Source organism: Lonchura striata, chromosome 1A, assembly GCF_050655825.1.
Source record: "Lonchura striata isolate lonStrDom1 chromosome 1A, ASM5065582v1, whole genome shotgun sequence".
Classification (NCBI taxonomy): Eukaryota; Metazoa; Chordata; class Aves; order Passeriformes; family Estrildidae; genus Lonchura; species Lonchura striata.
This window is the reverse complement of record NC_140741.1, coordinates 3,814,626-3,829,257: the sequence shown is the minus strand read 5'-3', so window position 1 is coordinate 3,829,257 and position 14,632 is coordinate 3,814,626. Positions and strand designations below refer to the sequence as shown.

The 14,632-nt window shown below is 39.4% G+C and overlaps 1 protein-coding gene across 1 annotated transcript in view; it reads right to left on the bottom strand.

Moving 5' to 3' along the window:
* LOC144246307 (uncharacterized) overlaps positions 1–14,632 on the bottom strand; it is a 135,040-nt gene that overhangs the window by 61,062 nt on the left and 59,346 nt on the right. The window contains exons 8-10 of the mRNA XM_085569101.1: positions 13,489–13,591; positions 6,982–7,156; positions 266–378 (exon numbers count right to left, since the gene is read on the bottom strand). The gene's annotated coding sequence lies outside the window, so the exon portion shown is untranslated. The remainder of the gene's footprint in view (positions 1–265; positions 379–6,981; positions 7,157–13,488; positions 13,592–14,632) is intronic.

The window sequence follows — 14,632 nt, the reverse complement described above, 5'->3', positions numbered from 1 at the left end:
CTTGACCAAAACCAGTATGCCACGCTGAAACACTGTGGAGTTTTCCACAACTTTAGGCTGTGGCAGGATGTTCTAAGCCTTCCTTGTATGAAGGTTTGGTCTTCTCGGCCTCTGAAGGAACAAACACTTTCCAAAATGTGAACAGTCTATGTGCTTTTTAGCAGTGTTTCTTGAAAGTACATTTTAGGTACAAAGAGCAGAAAAAATTACCTGTTATCACGAATGATCACTTTCTCAACTATTTAATGCATGTTATGTGACTTACCAAAATACTTCTGGTTTTGAGTCATACTACATCAAGTCTCCCTTGCTGGCTTTGACATCATTTCTGGAACAGCCAGTGGTCAACAGATTCTGATTTGCATGTCATCAGTGAAACTGAAATAAAGAACAGAATTTTGTTCAGAATTACTTTTATATTCCATGCCTCAAGGAGCACAAGCACTTTTCAAACTTCAGTACTGATGTATTTGAAAATCCCAGTGAGCTGTTAAAGACAACATCCTATTCATCAGAAGCCAGTACCAAGTGAACCTAAGTGAAGGCAATTTTAAAACATGGTCTCAATTTAGCTCCATACATTAATAATCTGGTAACTATTTTTTCCTAAATCCAAAGTCCGTATGAGCTGATGTTGGAATAAGGGATCTCAGTCACTGCACGGCAGTGTCACAGATAGAGAACACAGTGTTCTGGCGGGCTCTGCAACACTTGGGTAACTTACACCTCGGGGCTTCCAACACTGACCATATCCTCAGCTGCCGTAAGGTCTAACAAATTATGTGGTGCAAAAAAATCCTTTTGCACTGCATGCTAGAGACTAACTGGTGGGAGAAAACCACCTACCTGTTACACTGTGCCTTGTTACCTGGGAACATCAGGTGATGTTCCCAGGTAACACCAATCCCAAATTGCCCCTCAGGACTGTTCAAAGGCTGTACAGAGTTTTTCAGAGCAATCGAGATTACATCATTTAACTGTAAAATCCCATTTTGGATGCAATAATGTTTGCTGTATCTGGAATTACTGCAAGCATCCTGGTAATAAAGTCAGAACACACCATCTTCCTCTGCTAGAAAGTTGCTGAGAAGGTATTTTTATTTTCAAAAAACCCTGACCACTCTTATTAAGCAGAACCATTATAATCATGGTCTTTTCTGCCATCAGGTCTTGCATCACAAGTATCCAACCTGAAAATTGTCACTGGCAAAATACCTTTTAATTCAGAAGGAAAGCACACCCATAATGAAATCTGAATTGTGCTTTACTGCTTCTAAAACTTCACAAGGTACTGATTCCAAGAAGAGATGGGCCTCCATTCTGGTAAGTAAGAACCAGTGTTTTAACTTACTGTCAGCCTGTAGCAACTTCTGCATTATTCACATGTTCTTTCACCTTGCCCAAGGTGAAGCTCATTATTCTTTAAGGATTAAAAGAGTTTTTATGGGGCTTGCTAGTAGCAAGGTAGGGGTAAGTCTCTTCTCGCAAGTAACAACTGACAGCACAAGAAGAAACAGCATCAAGTTGTACCAGGGGAGGTTTAGGTTGGATAACAGGAAAAATTTCTTCATGGAAGGACTGTCAACATGCTGCTTGGGATAGTGGTAGAGTCACCATTCCTGGAAGGATTTAAAAGGTGCATAGATGGGGACATGTTTTAGTGGTTGCCTTGGCAGTGTTTGATTAATGGTTGCATTTAATATCAGAGGTCTTTTCCAACCTAAAGGATTCTATGATTCTGTAACACTATGGCAACAAAACATAACTTTTCTTAGATCCCTGAATTTCTAGTAACATAAAGCAGTATTGATAAAATAGTCTTAGGGTAAGCTAGGGCAAGAAGTTCTGACACAGCTTAAAATATATTAAAATAATTCAGAATTCACCTGATTCTATCCTCCAAGTCAAAGGGAGCAAACTAGGAGGAAAGGTTCTCAGGTATAATTCATGATGCAGCTTTCAGTGAGCACACCCGTGACTGCAGACACAGATCAGGCACAACCCTTGCTAGTCCTCAAAGCACTGCACAGATGAATGGAAGTATCATACCCCACAATGTCTGCGTGCCTAAGCAGGCTTGACCCGTGCACAAGGAGACGAGGAGAACCCTTGCCTGGGCTGTGACAGTGTGATAGCACTCAAGATCTGATAATGAAGAGCAAAACTTCCCACAGGGTGCTTTAATGTGATGTAATCTTTAAGGAAGGAGTAGTAATCTTGCCAAAGACATTTTCTAGGAACTGCTTCAGAGACATTCTTTCACGTGAGAGACTGAAATGTTAAGGGTTAATAACTCAAAAGATAGGCCATTTGCCAAAGCAGCAGGTGCTTTGCTGAGCTCCCCAGCTAGAGCAGAGCAGAGCTTTTGGGTGTGCGGTGGGGAAACCTCTGCTCTGCAGAAGCCCTGGCCAGGGGCAGAGGAGGTGAGCACCCACCACCTTTGTTTAGCAACAAGCTGATTTTGAGCCAGGTAAGGGAAGAGGTGGATAAGAAGCAGATCCTGTGAGGTGGAACAGTGCTTTTGATCATGGCAATGTCCTCCCTTACACAGGTGACTCAGGAGTAAGGGCCTCACCTGACCCTGAGGAAGACAAGCACACAGGGGCCTCATCCCTTTTAATGGGGGTTAACCCAGCTCAACTGCACTGAAGTGAGAGGCAGGGTCTTAGAGGGTGTCAGAAACCATCAAAGATCCCAAAAATGCCCCCAGACTTATTTCAGGGCCTTCCACCAGAGAGCTGTTTGTGATCCCCAGTTGTACCAGTGTGACACTTCCCATGCCCCCGGGAGGCACCTGGGCATTCCCACCTCAACACAGAACCCACTGCACTTTGTGTTTCACGGATCAAGGCGGAACCATCACCTCACTCAACAGACAATGAAATCGCAACAATCAACTCTTGTCACTGGATCCATGGGTGGTGATATCTTTCCTCTCCTCTACCTACTCTTATTCTGTCTTCTTCTTTCTTTATTTTCCTTGTATGTTTTCTTAAGTGATATCTTTACATTTTTTATTGCTGTTTTTCTGTGGATACTAACCAAAATAGCTACATACCTCCTTGCCATTGCAACCCAGTGGTTCTAAAATAAACCTGCTGTCTATCTCTCTAAAAACACATTTCACTCTAATCCACCTCAAGGGATCTATTACCAAGAACCTCAGTTACTTGGCCTGCAGGGGTGGGTCATAACATTTACCACACCAAAATTATTTTTATTGTCATCAGTACAAATTAGGCTCCCAAGTCTTCTTACACATGTCAAATTGGACTGATTGGGATCTATTTTTTTGCTTCAGAGATTTTTATTCTACAATGGATATATACGTGTATATCCATATTCTCAACCTTATTCTATTATTTTAAATAATAACTATTAGTTTTAAAGATAAGGTAAAATAAAAAATAATAAAGTATAACAACTTCTTAAATTATAAATAAAAAATTAAAAAGAAAACTAATACTCATCTTCCACTGTCAAACCTATCACTTCAAACTGCTCTGCTTCTATAAGGGAATTAAAGTTTTATGCCCCCAGTTTTATGCTCCAACAGGAGCCTGATCCTTTGCACCTGAAATGCCTTCCTCTGCTTCAAATCTCAAATCCAGCTCTGTTCTGCTTCTCTCCTTCCCATTCCATCTGAGCACTAAGGATTCCCTTCCACTTTCCTTGCCCCATTATAACTGATACGTAATTTACTATTCACATACACTTTTTTTTTTTTTTTCACAGCACTTTTTCCTATCTCAAGTCAACCAGTTTGACATTGCTGAAAGAACCCTTGTCCAAAAACAGCAAGACAAAAAAAAAGCCTTGGAATAATTTAATTTTAAAAAATAATTTATTATTTTTCAATAAACTAAAAGCAAACTAAAATAGGATTCAATATTCACATGACACTTGAAATTTTACTTCCCAGATTTTACTGAGGGAAAAAAGGGTAAGCTAAGCACCCCCCTCTGGCTCTCCCATTTTGGAAATTCCTCACGAATGTATGTACCTACAAAAGACTTCATCTGAATTCTAGTTTAATTTCTCCCTTGACTATCCTGGAGATGTTCTGTTTAAACATGTTCTCACTTTCTTCAAGTCATGTTATGTGTTTCTTCCCTGAAGTGCAGTGTGTTGTCCTGAGAGGGTAATACAGGTAACATTTAATACCTAGTTGTAAAATAATAGTAGAATTCATCAATCCTGAATTCCACTGGTACTACTAATTCTCACAACATATACGCACAAGAGCAGTCCATATGCATGGAGCCCAGTGACAAAACCAAATATCTCTCCTGTTTCTGATAGCTGCCCATAGGATTTTCTCTCACTCTCCCTAAAAGACAGTGTTTGTGAAATCACAAGGAAGCAAGAAAAACAAAGGATCCATGAAACACATCTGAATTTCCCTTTTAATGGCAGCTCATTTTCCACTTGTAGTTTTGCAGTGAACATTCATTATTTCAATAGCAAAACAGTGGACGATCCGTAAAGTCTATGGGGAAGTCTTTAATTTCAGTTTCCTTTGTGTAATTGTTGATAGAAATACCCTCAGAGTAGACACTTACTAGACACAGACAGCTCTGCGTCTGGCTACAAGGATGTAGGTGGAATATGTAAACAAAACAATATACGAACTAATACATACCACTAATGCAGGTATAACCTCAAAAATCACAACTTCTAAAACACATAGAATTTCATTTTACAAAAAGACCAGCACCTTTGCTAGTGGAATACACTGCTTTCACTTGAAATTGTTGCATTTTTCAGACACCTGGAATCAAGTAGCTGCTTTGCTATATGCACTTCAATAAATACTGTTTCAGCAAGTGTCACCGGAGAAGCCCTCATGTTAAACAGCTTCCTGGAGGTCTGACACCCAAAGAAAAGACATAAGAAAGCCTTCCTGTAGTTGGAACTCATATTTCCTTCAAATATTAATATGAAGCACCAGAACAGTACAACATTTATGAACATCTGAAAACGTTCTGGCCATGTGGAGACACTATGCCTGCATTCTACACTTCTAAATTTTATTTTGCTCTTAATTCTAATTATCAAAGCAGATAGAATTTTAAATATCGAAGGATCTAAACATAAATTCATTAAACTTGTAAGTTGATTTATGCAAGCTGAGAAAAACAGGAAAATAAAAACAGCTGCAAAATATTTTCAGTAGCTGAAATAAAGTAACTGACATTAAGTAGGGAAGGGAAATCTGTATTTTGTTTTAATATGCAATTTTAATATAACACCTACTTAGGGTGGCATTTGAGAGCTAACATAAATATTTTAACATTCTAAATTGCATCTTTACTGAACTGTACATAATCGCATTTATTATTGCAATTTTCACTGAAACAGAAACCTGGTAAACATTTAATCTCAGTACCTTAGAGCAGCAACAGCGCTGTACCTGCACTCTGTGTCCATCTCCGCTGTGCCCAGGACTATTTCCAAGTGGAAATGACTCCTTAAGCTATAAATGCACATAAGACACATAACTGCCTGCATGACTGAAATGGCTTCCGGAAGGAGGAGGCAGAATCTGAACTGCCACCTCCAACTCTGTTTCTCAGTGACACGGAGGCAGACTCCCACTAATAGCTGAAAGTTATATTAAGAGGTTCTGTGATGTCCTGCCAGGGTCTTTACTAGGCTTCTAGAGTACAAAGGTCATATACTGTTTATTTATAGATAAGGAGGATACTCCACAAACCACGAAGCTTGGGGAAGCTTTTGCTTCTAAGATAAATAATTCAGTGAAATAATGCAATATGCACATTTTGAGAAATTAATTTAAAAGTGTCCCCATTAACTAATATACAGTTTTGAGAAGAAAAGACACATGTATAAATATTGCTCAGCTGGGGCAGAGCTTACCTTAACTTACTAGTAAAAATAAATGTGCAGGAGATTCCTCCACTTTTAGATAGACTGAGCAGTGCTGTGATGAGGATTCCTCTTACTATGTATTTGTACAGCACTTAGCACAGCTATATCTTTTGTCTCTACACACAAGACTACTTTCTCCTCTGCATCTGATGGTTGGACTTGGCAATCGTAGAGGTCTTTTCCAACCTAAACAATTCCATGTTTTTTTGTAGCAACGGTAGGTGTTGTAAGTACAATGCTATGTTCACCCTCGGCTGCAGGGCTTGGTTTAGGTCTGATTCTCACCCCAGTCCTGCCAATCACTTGGTCAAATCACTCCTGCCTTGCCTCTGCTCCCCTGGGACCAGGTAGTAGAGCGCTAATGTTTGCCAGACAGCTGTTGTGTGCCTTAATTATCTACACAAAGGGAAACAGAATTACTGCAAATTCTCATCCAAGGATGTTAAATGCACGCAGTGTCTGTCAGTAACATCAGCAAATCAGTCAGTATTTTGAGTGCATATAAACACAAGCTGTTCTCTAACAAATAAACATTTTTTTTTCCTCTTTTCAGTTAAAGAAAGGACTAAAGTAGCCCCCAGTCCTATAGTGAACCCTGCTTTACCTCCCACTCCTCACTTATTAACAGGCTGGAAAAAGAAAGCATATTGTGCCTCTCTCTCCAGACACTGCTTTTATTTGAACATTTCTGATTTTCAAACCTGACAGAGCCTTTAATAAGATGTAATAGGCAAGCTGAATGTCAGTCCCAAGAGTCAGAAAAACACTCCATTTTAACCTGTCTGAAATGCAGCAAACAGCTTCAAGAAAGAAAATGGTCAGAATTAGTTCAGTATTCTGTATTAAGACAATTCTACTGTATCAGTCTGAAAAATGGGTGTACACTTGACCTATATTGCCTCTGAAAAATGTATAAGGTCACTGTTTTTGTGCTGGTGAATGCTTTGCCTGTTTTTCCACTTTTTTTTTTCCAAGGAAATATTTTCCTGAATGGGATGGGGGAGAAGCTGCTTGAATTTGTTTTCTGGAAGAGCCCCTTAGGAGATTTTCTCCCAAATTTGCCCCAAACCAGGACAACTGATTTCTTACCTTATTTGAAAAATACAGCTAATGGGGTTGCTCCCAAGGCAGCGAAGCTGGTCACTGTTGGTCACTCCTGTCCCACAGTGGTGAGGTTTATAGTTTCCCGCGAAGATGGGCAGGGCCATTTTCTCAATCTACTGACCCTCACAGTTTCCTTCCAATTTCTGCTCAACAGTAACACCTGTGGAAAAAATATTTCCCATTTTTACTGCTTTCAGCACCTCAAGCTACTTTTGAAATGGCTTTTGATGGGTTGTATCTTTTACTGCCATCAATGTACTGTCCACGGCATTTTCTTCTGACATCTGCTTTCCTGCTGCTCTCATTCCTCTCCCTCCTAATGAAGATTTTAGTCATTCTTCTTCCTTCCCCCTTACTCTCTGTCTATCAAGAATACTTACAAAAACCCAGAAAGATGTTTTGCTTAGACACCGAGTTAAATGTCAACATAGACGTTTATCTCCTGCAGTGAAACAGATTTTCAAAACAGCTTCTCCATTTTCCACTGCTACTGACACCATTGGTGACAGGTTTTCAAGTGAGCACAGCATCAACCTGTTTCTGCTCCAATTCCTATGATCAGATATTTGGAATAGTTCAGGGCCAATACAGCTAAGCATTTTTCCAAGTCCAGTCTTCTCTCCTGCAGTATAAATAGGACTTCAGAATTTTTGACATTGTGATCCTAATCTTTTGGTGCCCCATTATGTCATATGAAAAAAAAGGTATTTTTTCTTATCCCAAGCTTAATCTTTTCCAAATATTTTATTATACACAGCTTGTCTTGAATTTTAACCTGAAACTCTACTAATTTAGAAATACCACTTCTATGTTATGTTATGTTGTTATGTAATGTCATGTCATGCATTATATTTATTATATTTTGCAAAAAGAGATGATTTGACTTCTAAGACAGTTCCGTTTCAGCAGACTAAGATTTGCAAAGTCCCTTTGCATTAAGAAACCTTCTCAAAATGAAATCTAGTAAGGAAAAATTCCCACAGACAGCAAGACCCTACTGCGATTTAGTTAAAATCAGTCTCTCCATTATTATGACTTTGTATATTTGTTTGGCTGGTCATTTGGTTTTGCAGGAATAATCTTATTAGTCTACAAAACCTGGTGAGTAAGTTGTAATTTTAATAATTTTCTCTTTCCATTGTTTTCCATTTGAAGTTCTGTGCTCTTATTTCATAGAAGGTGCTATGAAGGGGAAACCATGTCTGTGGACACAGTAGCTCAGGCAGCTGAAGTTACTGAAGCATTTATTAGCCCATCCCAAGGAGTTCTCTTGTCTCAGTATGTAACAGACTGATGATCCATGTTCTTCCTACCTTCTTTAGATTTCAGGGTTACCTCTCTCTTCCCATTACTTCTCTCTCCCATTTAACCCTCTTGTCACTGGCAAGCAGGAAAATCCCAGAACAGGCTGATCTCAATAAGCTCCCAATTAGAATCAGGGCTCTACACAAAGTGAACACTACCCAACACAGGACAGAAAAGTCAAAAGCATATGGTGTTTATCCAGCAAACAAAAAAAAACACCTTAAGTGTTACAACACGATTAAATTTTACAGAGAGGTACCTCAAGAGTAACACCCAGACTCAGCACTCCAGTACAACTCAGTCTGAAATGCTCAGAGGAGTTAAATGCATGCTCAAATGATTCACTAACTGGAACCCACAGAAGTTTCCCTGGTATTACCAAATGTGCCCATGCTTTAAACTGATATGGCTGCCAAGACTTAACTTCTTTTGAAGCACAGACCCTTTAGGTAATACTTATTTCACTCAAGGCAACCTGGTCCTGGATAACTTAACTGCGCTATATCCACCACACTAACCTAATGCCTAAACACAAATTACATTTCAAAAATACAATCTTAAAATCCTTTTCTAGTTTCATTACCAGATGCTATAGGGCATCCTTTCATCTCCAATTAGCACGAGGTAGTTTCAAAACAAACAAAAACAAAATGGCTCTCCACAACAGATAGGACTCCTTGCAAAGGGAGGCTACAAGGCTCAGAGGGAGGTCGGGCAAGTTTACAGAACAGAAATCACTTCAGATGCTAATGAGAAATAAACTATGCCTGACTGCATGTTTCTCTGGGCTGGGTGAGCACCAAGAGATCACTTAGCTGAAATATGATCTACAATTTCCTTGTCCTTACACACTTCCTTAGGCGTTTGGTTCAGACAGGGCTGAGGACAGGTGCCAGTCTGAGCAGCTGGACAGTCCTCCTGGTGCACGATGAGTCCCAGCACTAAGCTCAGATTTTCCAGCCCTTCCTGAAGGGAACTCTGACTCCATGCACACTGCTGTAGAGTGAATGATCAGCAATAATTAAACAAAATGCACAGTGTTACACACTGAGGCTTAACCAAATCCTGTGTCGACCCACTGAATTTGAACAATTTTACTCAAATTGAACAGAGAAGTTTCACAATTTTTAAACTTTACCTTTCTAAGGAAAAAGCCAGCCATTTTTTCAGTTCCACCCAAATTAAATAGCTCCAGATACAACAGAGGTTTTGTGAATTTTTAATGCATTTCACTTACATATTCCAAATGATATTTCATATTTCCAGCCAAATCAGAACTGCTCTATTGATCACCTCAAGTTCTACTGATCCGTTACCAAGTTTAATAACTTTTAATTCAACCTGGCCACATGCACAGATGAGTCCTTAGTATTCTTAGCTAAATCAGAGAGCAAAAATGATTGAATCTGTGACAAACACACATTTGCCTCTTCTCCACTTCTATCAGAATCAGATGCAAGAAGAAATTCCACCAGAAAAGCTTTTTTCAAGAGGCTGCCAACTGATTCTATAGATTCAGCTAAAGGGCAGAATTCAGTGCATTTCTCCAAACAGATTCTCCTCATCTCTCTGCCGAGGATACAAGAAGCAAACTAGAAAAGGGGCAGGGGTCATGGCTACAGTAACACAGCAACGTCACTGATTTGTACAGGCCTTTGTGAGCAGCCAAGGTCTTATCTTGATTTTTTAGGTGAGAATTTTAAGATCATTAATCTTGAAATGGATTATAATTTGGCCAACTGAAATTTCACCCAAACATACTCGGCAATCAATTCCACCAATTATAATCCATACATACACAGTGCCTTGGCTACAGCCTAGCATGAAGGACGTAGTTACTTAGAAACATGCTTTCAGTTTCAGGGATGAAAAGCAAATCTTAGTTAAGGAAACTCTTGAATTGTTTAGACTGAAGATGAAAATTCTGCCTTCTGTCTTTATTTTAAGCAATACAGCAGTTTTCAGAAACTGCACTGGTAACACTGAAAGGAGGCTGATATGATGTAACTAGGTGAGATGACCCTTGGAGTGTTGCAGGCTCAGAGTCATCCTAACTGTTGTGTCTTTGTTTTTCTAAGTGTAGGGAGAGAAAAATCCTGCCCCTCTGAGGTTTGGGATCTAACCCACCTTTGTATAGTTTCTAACACTGATTTTCCTATGGGTTAAATGAATCCTCCCACTGTGCACAGGAGGCTACTGGGATGTGTCCTGCGAACCCCCTCCTTCTCCCCTAACAGATTTCTGCCTGATGATCTCATTCTCCACTCATATCTTCTCATCCCATCTGTATGCCAATAAGTCATAAATCTGTCCCTTCTTTCATGGCTTGTCTCATTTCATCTCATCCTGTCTCACGTCTCTTCTTGGGTGTTTTGTTGTCAGTTATGAGTCACTATAACTCAGACTATATTCATATCTGAAACTCTCCTCCCTCCCCACATTACTGTTCAATAAATGCTACTTAGGTCCAATGAATGCCCTGACTTAAAAAAAAAAAAACAAACAACGGGGGGGGGTGGGGGGGGAAGGGGGAAACTCCTAAACTTTTTAAATGTTTTGAACATTATCAAGGAAACCAAAATTACAGACCACAGTTTTGGGAACTTTAAAAATTTGAGAGTTTTGCAAAGTTTTATAATTAGGAAAAGTTCCTTTTAAAGTGACATCATCTTCTAGAAATACTGACTGTGATAAAATACTGATTGCAAGCTTCTCAGATCCCAAAATTACACAAAATTTGTGAAATGGAAGCACTCCTTCTGTGAAAACAGAACCAAACTAAAAGCTGTATCTCTCAAACACAGCAACACTTGTAAGGAGTTTTGTTATAACTGTAATTTGTTTAGAAAATAGTATATCAGGGTAGTGTTATAAACATGAAGGGTTTGCAAAAAGCATTAAGTACATTTTTCCCCAAAGAAAGAAAAAAAATTGCTTTCTAAAACAGCTTGTTACTCATAGTTACCCAAATCATATACAGTCTGAAATTTCTTAGAGGAAAAACCAACTTTCAGAGTATTTTATTTTGAGGAATGATCACAGTCTGAAATCAAAAGTCTATTTTTCCCATAATGATGAGTTTTCAGAACATTAAGGAAGGTTTGTAATTCTCATCTAAAATACTGGATGTTTGATTTGACCATCACCTTTGGTACAGAATGAGTCCATAATTTCAGCTTAGAGAATGTTCTCAGGTACTATTCTTCCCATCTATTGTTAATAAAATTGGTGTAAGCCTTGTTTCTCCTGCCTTTAAGTGATAACTTTATGGAACTAACTGCATAACTGAGCAGTAAAACATTATTTAATCTCAAGTGTACTTATTTTTAAAAGGGTTAAAAGTTTAAATTATTTAGATACAATTAATCTTACAAGAAAACAGTATCACTCCTAAAAGCTGAACAGAAACCTTTCCTAAATCTGCATTAGGAGATTCTGGCAAGAGTTTCCTGTTCTTACAGAGAGAACTGCAGGTCTAAAGTGAGTCTGAGGATGTTTCTGAAGACTAATGAGCTGGTAGAAAACCTAGAATTTTCCCCATTGATTTTATTTTTTTGGGACACCATGGCAAGCAACTACTTGCACTGAATGTTCAATGCTGGAAAAAAAAAAAAGGTAAAAAAAGACAAAATACTGAAAGGAAAGTACTAATAACACTAAATACTGTACCATCATTCATTGGTCCCATGTTACATCTGCATTATGTGCAGCAAAACTTGGTACTTTGGGACTTACTATCAATTTTCCATATAACTTATCTGAGGTTCCCTCAAATGAAGCAAACTGAATGAAGTCCCAGAAGCAGTTTGGTAGCAGAATCTGAGAGTACACTGACAGTGTCTATGAACACACTGCCAAAACCATGGGAATAAAAGCTAAAAATACCAACGTGAATAAATATCTGGAAGCTGATAAGAGTGTGTGGTTCAGGAATTAAAATAATACCTGCAGTAACTTTGCTGTTGAATTGCATCTCCTTTTCAGGCAGTCACATATGACGTAACATTGAACGAGTGATTTTTCACGTAACAGTGATATAACCATTAAATATATACCCTTGGGAGGTACCTCTGCTTTTGTGGGTTTGTTCAAAATACTTCATTATGAACCATAGTTAATTATAACAGCTTAATAATTGCAATAACATAAGAATGCAATGACTGTACAAATAAAATATTTTCTCTGAACGCCCCTTGGTATTGGTGCACTCGGCAAGCACAACTCTTCCCTTTACTCCCATTAACTCTTACCTTTACTCCCATTAGCTTTACTCCCATTAGCAGCTCATTTGCTTCCCCCAGTTAATCAGCTACAAAGTTGTGTACAGCCAGCCTCTGCACTTACACCATCATAGAAACATGCATGTAATAACTTGGAGCCGGTGTCACTTCGCACATCCACGGCATGTGTATCATCACCTGCTCACACGGAGCAAGGAGAAGGAATCACACACGCATCCTCCCTGCTTCAGAGACATGGAACATAGACTCAACAGAGTCGTGCTGCTTTCTCCCGTATGTATTCATAAAACAAAAATCTATCTTCCTATTATCCAGAAAATTACAACATTTCTCAAGATTGTTCTTGCCTTCCAACTAGAAAGTCTCATTTCTGCACTGAGAAGAACTGTAAAAGCCTTCTTTTCTTTCAGCTGTATACAGGACATATACACAACCTAAAGCTCACAAAAATTCTTGAGGCCTGGCAAGTGACACAGGACCTCTGACATGTCTGGGATCCAAAATTCATTTCTTCCTCACTGTAGGCCTAGTCCAGGACCTAATTCCTGAGGTCACTGGGAGTGTCATAGTGCCTTAGCCCATCAGAAGAGGAAGGGCTGTTCACTCTGCTCCAGTGGAAGTCAGAGAAGGACCCTCTTTCTCCACCACTTCTCAGATGGCCATCAGTGCACTGGGAGTAACAGACAGTAAAATCTGACCTTGCTAACAGATGTGATGGACAGCAGCATCAATGTGTGTTGAACTTTCAGCTGCAACTCTACAAACCTGGCTCCATCTTTAAGTTGAATGGGGGCATTCTGACGAAACATCTTTCATCTTTCACATGAATTTTCATTTATTTATATAATTTTCTCACCCACTTTGTATGAGTTAACAAGCACAAGAAATGCAGAGCATACCACGTGTGTGCACCAATTACTGGTGTATGATACGAAAGTGCAAATACCTGAATACCTTGCAGATTAGTCTCCAGTGGCTCCTCTTCATGTGTTCTGAGTTCATTTTGCTAGATTACTGCTTTTTCTTTTTAGGGGTAGCCTGAGACAGATCTGCTGGAACAGCAGAAGAAAAAGCCATCTGAGTATGAATTTAGAAAACACAGAATAAACACAGCAAAAGTCAAAACATCATTATTAAAGTACTGTTACCCCCTTCAGTCTAGTGACTGATAAATGTGACATATCATGCAGAACAGGTAAACAAACAACAGCAAACAAACAATTTCATTTCATAGGAAAAGATGGAAAATATTTGCACTGCTCCTTTAGCAATTTTTTTGAGCCTCTTGAACTGAACCACCCTCAAGACTACTGGCAGTGCTTGAAGGTTTGCTGGATTTAGTGGCTACTTTGCCAACCCTTCTCCTGCTCCCCTTCTTCAGCTGAACCAGAAACCTGTTATTAGCTGCGGTACAAGATCTGCATACACAGACACCTCACTGGCTTAGGCCAACCCACCTGGAGTGTGCACGTTCTTGGAAAGCTACAGTCCAAACCTAAGGAAAACTTTCCATCTCTTGGTTACTCAGGAACTGGGGACAAATGATTTGTCATCAAGGCCATATCCCCTGCCACAAAAACTGGCATAAGCTTGCATTGAGTAAAGTCATGCTGCACCATTTCATACAAGCAGAGAATTTGGGAAAATGCCCTGTGAAATTCTTCTAAATTCACCAGAATGAACACCAGAGAAGTGTTTTCTCTTGAGGCCAGTAAGAAAATGTGTGTTCTACCTTTGTGGAAGAGTCAGTTAACTGACCTTAACATGAAGATAAATCAACTAAGTACACATATATTGTAACTTCATATAGGGTGAGAACAGAAATGTTATGGAATGCCCAGAGTATACTTCATTTCTCCTTCTTTGGTATTTTCCTTTATTCTGCTCATCTTTCAAAACTCCAGGCAGCCCCACCAACCAGACCCTGCCATGGGCCATATCAGGCACAAGTCCAACTCCTCTAACCCCTGGCTCTCCTGGTCTCTTGCCTCTCCTTACCATTCTGTCCTGATGACTGCATGGCAGATTGGTGTGTCACCTCATCAGAGGTCACACAGCAGCACAGAGGTCTAATTAAAATCCAGATCCAG